Raw genomic sequence first — 6,852 nt, forward strand, 5'->3', positions numbered from 1 at the left:
GTGTCTCCCCCCCCCCCCCCAATGTTAATGGCTGGTAGCTCAATGGATGTTTCTTTTCAAATTTAACCATTGGAATTAATAATTATTCAAAGTGTGTATACATTTTTTGGGACACCCTGTATATCCAGTACACGCCTAGAAGAAAAGAAAACTTTCTCTTGAGGTCATCATTGGGATTAGGCTCTAGACTCTTAAGGTCCATCATTTTAGCCACTCTCACACCAATATCCTTAACTTTTTTGACCTACTGTCTGCAACTATCCAGGAAGTTTGTTAACCCTGGGTCAGTTGAAATATCCATTTTCCTTGCCCAGGCTAATAACTAGTGGGGAAAATTACACATTTGGGGGAGGAGCCCCAGGATCAATGTATAATTTCCACTTTCCAAAGGTTTGTCACTGCTCCCCAGAAATCATTTTCTGTTTCCCTAGTCAGCTTGCCTACCACTTTCCACGATTGCCATTTCACCTTCATTCTGCTCAAGCCATGATCCAAGAGGAATCAGTTACCATCACAATTCATTGCCAGCCACATTCATCCCAAGATGCCCAGACTACGAAAGTATCCTGCCTCAGAACCGCATCTGGTTCTACTGACTTTACCTAATGTACCTGCATTAATGGGCATCTGCGTCAAGAGCCTAGATCAGTGATTCTCAAACTTGGCTGCACATTGGAATCCCCTGGGGACCTTTACAATATTAATGCCCAGCACCACCCATATAGATTCTGTTGCAATTAATCTCAGATATAATCTGGGCAAGGTTGTTTTGGTTTTGTGTGTGTGTTTGTGTGTTTTTGAGAGGGGTTTGTGTTTGCTTTTTTAGCTTTCCAAGTGATTCTGACATGCAGCTAACAAGGTTGAAAACCAATAGCCTAGGTCAGTGGTTCTCAAAGTGTAGTCTCTGAATCAGAAATTCAGGGGTTAGGGCTCAACCATCTGTGTTTAACAAGCTCTTCAGGGGTTCTGATAAACACTAAAGTTTGTCCCAGACATTGACAGTGCTTCATTTGTTCAGCCCTTGTATGTGAGTTAGTCAGGAAAAGGATAAGTTCTATCCTCCCGGCTATTCCCCTGCCTACCTGATTTATCACACTAACCCAGCGTTTCTCAACCTGTGGGTCGCGACCCTTTTGGGGGTCGAACGACCCTTTCACAGGGGTCACCTAAGACCATCAGAAAACACATATATAATTACATATTGTTTTTGTGATTAATCACTACGCTTTAATTATGTTCAATTTGTAACAATGAAATTGGGGGTCACCGCAACATGAGAAACTGTATTAAAGGGTCACGGCGTTAGGAAGGTTGAGAACCACTGCTCTAGCCAGTGTAGGGGCCATCTGGGGCAGTGGGAATCTGCTGAAGAAAGGAGATCAAGACATATGATCCACAAATGCCATCCCAATGTCCAGTGTGAACGAGGATGCAAATGACTGGATGGGGGCTGATGTTTCATGGTCTCCTAACAAGCTCAGGACTTTCACTGAATAGATTTTTATGAGCAGTGTTGCTCCTCTTGGGGAAAAAAAAAATGGCAGGTAGGAACCTTGTCTGCCTTCTTCAATTCACACAGGGACAGGCACATGAAAAATAAAAGACACACTGCTCATGTTCACCCTTGTCCCTTCTCTTCTGTCTGTGGAACACATGGGAAGGGGGGCGATCAGCACCAGCTACACTCATTTCTAAAACTTTCAATCACATCATCTATCTAATTAGTTTACAACTCTGTTTTGGGCCTGGTGCCGATTGCAGTTATATTTTCAGTTGTCTATTGTCATCTCAGTGTCATCTCAGACAGCATGTAAGTGTAAGCCGGTGTTAGGATTCTGGAAGAGATGACCATAAGCACACACACACACACACACACACACACCCCGAAAACCTTCAGGTCTTTCAATAACCACATTCCAAGTTATTACTGTTATTGTAGGTAGCTAGATATTAATAAAGGAAGGGAGCCAAGGGAATCAGACATTAATGAGCATAAGCAACTGGGGAGCATGAGCCTGCTTGCTTTACCGGGAAGTCACAGCTTCACACATCCCCAGGGAATTGCCCATCTGTTCCCCCAAGATCACTAGGGGAAGGGATGGAACAAAAAGAGGGAGGTAGGCACAGGCACAATAGTAGCCAAGATGGTGACCATAGAGGCCCGTCAGTCCAGCCTGGGAAAAGAACGGATTGGTTAGAAGGTGGACCCAGTGCAAGCCCTGCAAAAGTTTGGGAAATTGATTTGTTATTTTGAAAGTGGGCCTGGCCCTTCCCAGGCCCGAGATGATATACAGGGACTTGCCCCATGTAATTGCGTATTCATTCTCCTAAATATACAGAACCAAGCAGCATGGCAGTTGTTAAAACTTTCCATGGAGTTTAATTGCATCTTACTTCTCCTTTAAAGTAAAATTTCTGCATACATTTTTCAGTGCTAACATTATTACAATTATGTAATAACTGCAAGGGTTATCATATAAATTATAAAAATTATAACTACATTTTTGCCATCTTTGTAATCCTTTATTTTTTATTTTAAATAAACTTTTTTTGCAATATAATCTTATGCTGTACAACATATGTGGTACACCTTAAACTAATACAATGGTATCTGTCAATTACATCTCAATAAAACTGAAAAAAAATAAAAATAGTAAACTTTTAATTTTAGAACAGCTTTAGATTGATAGAAAAATTGCAAAAATGGTACAGAGTCCCATATACCCTACATCCAATTTCCCCTATTCACATCTTGCAAGAATATGGTACATTTATTATAATTAATGAACCAGTTGATACATTGTTCCTAATTAAAGTCCATAACTTAATTCAGATTTCTAGTTTTTACTTACTATCCTTTTCCTATCCCAGGATCCCATCTAGAATACACATTACAGTTAGTAGTTATGTCTCTTTAGGCTCCTCTAACAGCATTTTTTTTTAAGATAACAGCACAATCCACAACATGACCACAGGAGGTGCAGAAGCAAATCAAAACAACTGCCCCGTTCCTCTGAGGAAAAGGAGGCGGGCATTGGTTTCTCAGCTCAGGAGGCATTCATGTGAACAGTGCACAGTTTCCTTCGCAAACTTTCATTTGGTGGGTCTTGAAATTTTGTTTTAATTTGAAGGGATTGGCTTTATTCCAAATGAACTTTCTATCCTATGCTTTCAAAGTACTCAACATCACATAAAATGTCCAGGGACACCACACAGACACGAGGCTGTTCCCCTGGTGAACAGAAGACAGATCCAGATTTCGGGGGCCCCTCGGGAGACTGCGGTTTTAGAACGTCCGGATGGGATTTTTAGAGCAGTTTTAGGTTTACCACAAAATTGAGAAAGAAGTGCAGAGACTTTCCTGCCCAGTGCATTTCCTGTTTTCCTCATTGTCAGCATCACTCACCAGAATGGTACTTTTTTTTTTTTAACCAAGGATTAACCTATTGACACATTATAATCAGCTGAAGTCTATGGTTTACCGTAGGGTTCACTCTTGGTGTTGTACGTGCTGTGGGTATGGACCAAAGTTTCATGGACTCCATCAATCATTATAAATATCGGATAGAGTATTTTCACTCCCCTAAAAGCATTGTGCTGTGCCTATTCATGGCTCTCCCCCTTCCTCCTAGAAACCAATGATATTTTTATCTTCATAGTTTTACCTTTTTAAAAATATATATATATATATATATATTTTATTGATTTTACAGGGAGGAAGGGACAGGGATAGAGACTTAGAAACATCGATGAGAGAGAAACATCGATCAGCTGCCTCCTGCACACTCCCCACTGGGTATGTGCCCACAACCAAGGTACATACCCTTGACAGGAATCGAACCCGGGACCCTTGAGTCCGCAGGCCGATGCTCTATCCACTGAGCCAAACCGGTCAGGGCCATAGTTTTACCTTTTATAGAATGTCATACAGTTGGAATCATACAGTATATAGCCTTTTCAGATTGGCTTTTTTTTTCTCACTTTGTAATATGCATTTAGGTTTTCTACATGTCTTTTCATGGGTTCATAGCTCATTACATTTTATCACTGAATAATATCCCATTGTCCAAATGTATCCAGATTTGTTTATGCATTCATGTACTAAAGGATATCTTTGTTTGTAAGTTTTGGCAACTGGGAATAAAGCTACTACATTAATAAAGTAAAAAAGAAAAGAAAGTCTAGGATGGGGGCAGAGCTATCTATATTTTAATCCCCCAGGTGATTAAAATATAAAATATAAATCTAAAAGGCACCTCAACTCTGAGGAACAAGGCTGTCAATTCAAATTCAGTATCCAAGTAACACAGCAGCCTAGTTACTGAAATTCACACTCAAGAGAATTAATAATGAATATTTCAGTAAAAATGCGCCAAGCACATAAGTATACAGACATCCTTAAACCTACATTCAGGAGATGCTACCAAATCTCATTTTCAGTGTGGTTACTGAAACCTGAAATACTTTTTTTTTTTTAATATATTTTATTGATTTTTTACAGAGAGGAAGGGAGTGGGACAGAGAGTCAGAAACATGGATGAGAGAGAAACATCGATCAGCTGCCTCCTGCATACCCCCCACTGGGGATGTGCCCGCAACCACGGTACATGCCCTTGACTGGAATCGAACCTGGGACCTTTCAGTTCGCAGGCCGACGCTCTATCCACTGAGCCAAACCGGTCAGGGCTGAAATACTTTTATTTACCCTCGGAATGTTGTATGCATGTTGGATAAGGTCTCCTAACAACCCGAAAAAATGTTGTTTGTCCAATAACACATACCCTTGCAATGAGCAGCGTGAAGGAATGCTGTGGTGTTGTAGTCATAAGACAAAAGGAAAGCAGATAAGAAGGAATATTTTATTTATCTGAAGTGTTGATGTTGAGTAAATAGAACAAGAATAAAAGAAAATGTGGGCACAGTCAGAGTTATCGAGAGAACCATCTGAATTATTTCAAGAATTCTAAAGATGGTTAGTCCATTTTTACCCCAGAACCCAAGACTGCCTTTTCTCTTAGGGTTTTCTTTCAGGTATTCTCACCTGCATATACTGTAGAATTACCTCGGGAACTAAGAAAACAAAAAGAAACAAAAAGAAAAAAAAAGAAGTCTCCTGAGGTGTTAGTGTGCTAGGACTATCATAATAAAGTACCACAAACAATGGGGCTTACACAACAGAAATTTATTTTTTCAGGGTCCTGGAAGCTAGGACATCCAATATCACGGTGTCAACAGCGTGGGTTTCTCCCGCAGCCTCTCTCCTCGCCTCGTAGATGGCTGTCTGCTTATTGTGTCCTCACATGACCTTTCCTTGATGCAGAGTATCCCTGGCATTTCCTCTTTTCTTAAAAGGACATCAGTCAGATTGGATTTGGGCCCCACCCTTACGACCTCATTTTACCTTAATTAGCTCCTTAAAGGCCCCCTCTCCCAATGCAGTCACCTTGGAGGTTAGGATTTCAACATATGAATTTGAGAGAGATGACAATTCAGCCCACCATACGATGCTTCCCCCAGATCAATTCAATTTTAAAAATGATCCTTTTCTCAGAGCTTTCCGGGATTGAGAACCACTGCTGAGCATGAACTTTGGAGACAGCCCTATGCTACACGTGGGCTTCGAGCACTTACTAGCTCTGCACCCCTGGGAAGATGACCGGAGCTTCGAGTCTCAGTGTCCTCTCCTGTAAAATGCAGTGATATTAGAACATAGGGTTCCGGTGAGAGTTAAATGCACAACAAGTACTTAGCACATGCCAGGCACTAGAGTGGACGCAGTGGCAGTTACCACGGCAGCTGCTGCTAGTGCAAATAAGGAGAACGAGCTTTTCTGGAGGAAGCAGGAAGGAGTTGGAACAATGGGGTAGAAAGAAAGGGTGTCTGTGTGAGAAAGGTTATCTGAAGTGGAATCAAGTAGCTGGGGAATCATTAAAGGCACAGACAGGAGCGGGAGCTATGTTTATGTATCTAGGCATCCCCTCCCCGAGCGCGGATGATGAGACAGTGTCCTCCCTGGGCATCAGGTGGCGCCCCGAGCCTGCACATCAGAGTCAACGGTGGCTGGGAAAGTGGATGAGAAGGAAAAAGTTGAGTCTCCGAGAGCATGCGTCCACCTGACACAGCTGCCACTTTGTACAGAGAGGGCATCTTAAGTCAATGTTTACATTTCACTGAAGCCATAAAATTCAGTCTATAGATAAATCCTCTAGATTTCCCCCCCTGATTATTTGTATATCAAGGGACATATTAAAACACTAGAGGCCCGATGCATGAAATTTGTGCAGTAGGCCTTCCTTCCCCCGGCCGCTGGCACCAGCTTCCCTCTGGCACCCGGGACCTGGGCTTCCCTCACAGCCCCAGCTTCATCCAGAAGGTCGTTCGGAAGGATGTCTGGAAGGCCGTCCAGTCTAATTAGTATATTATGCTTTTATTATTATAGATGTACTGTGACAGGTAAATAAGTTTGTTTTTAATAATTAGGTCCCATATTGTTAATTATAGAGTACTACTATTCATCATAAACAATACTAGGACAATGCTAGATTAAAGTGATATATTTTCTCAGTGATTTATCCACATCAGCTAAATTAAGGAAGAAAATTAAAAATTCTTAATATAAAGGATCTAGCTAAGCAACATCCAGGGGTGGGCAAACTTTTTGACTCGAGGGCCACAATGGGTTCTTAAACTGGACCGGAGGCCGGAACAAAAGCATGGATGGAGTGTTTGTGTGAACTAATATAAATTCAAAGTAAACATCATTACATAAAAGGGTACCGTCGTTCTGCTGATGTATGTTAGTTTTATTCATTTCAAACGGGCGATCTGCCACGCTGATCAGACTGTCAGTTT

Source organism: Myotis lucifugus, unplaced genomic scaffold (genome assembly GCF_000147115.1).
Source record: "Myotis lucifugus unplaced genomic scaffold, Myoluc2.0 scaffold_426, whole genome shotgun sequence".
Lineage (NCBI taxonomy): Eukaryota > Metazoa > Chordata > Mammalia > Chiroptera > Vespertilionidae > Myotis > Myotis lucifugus.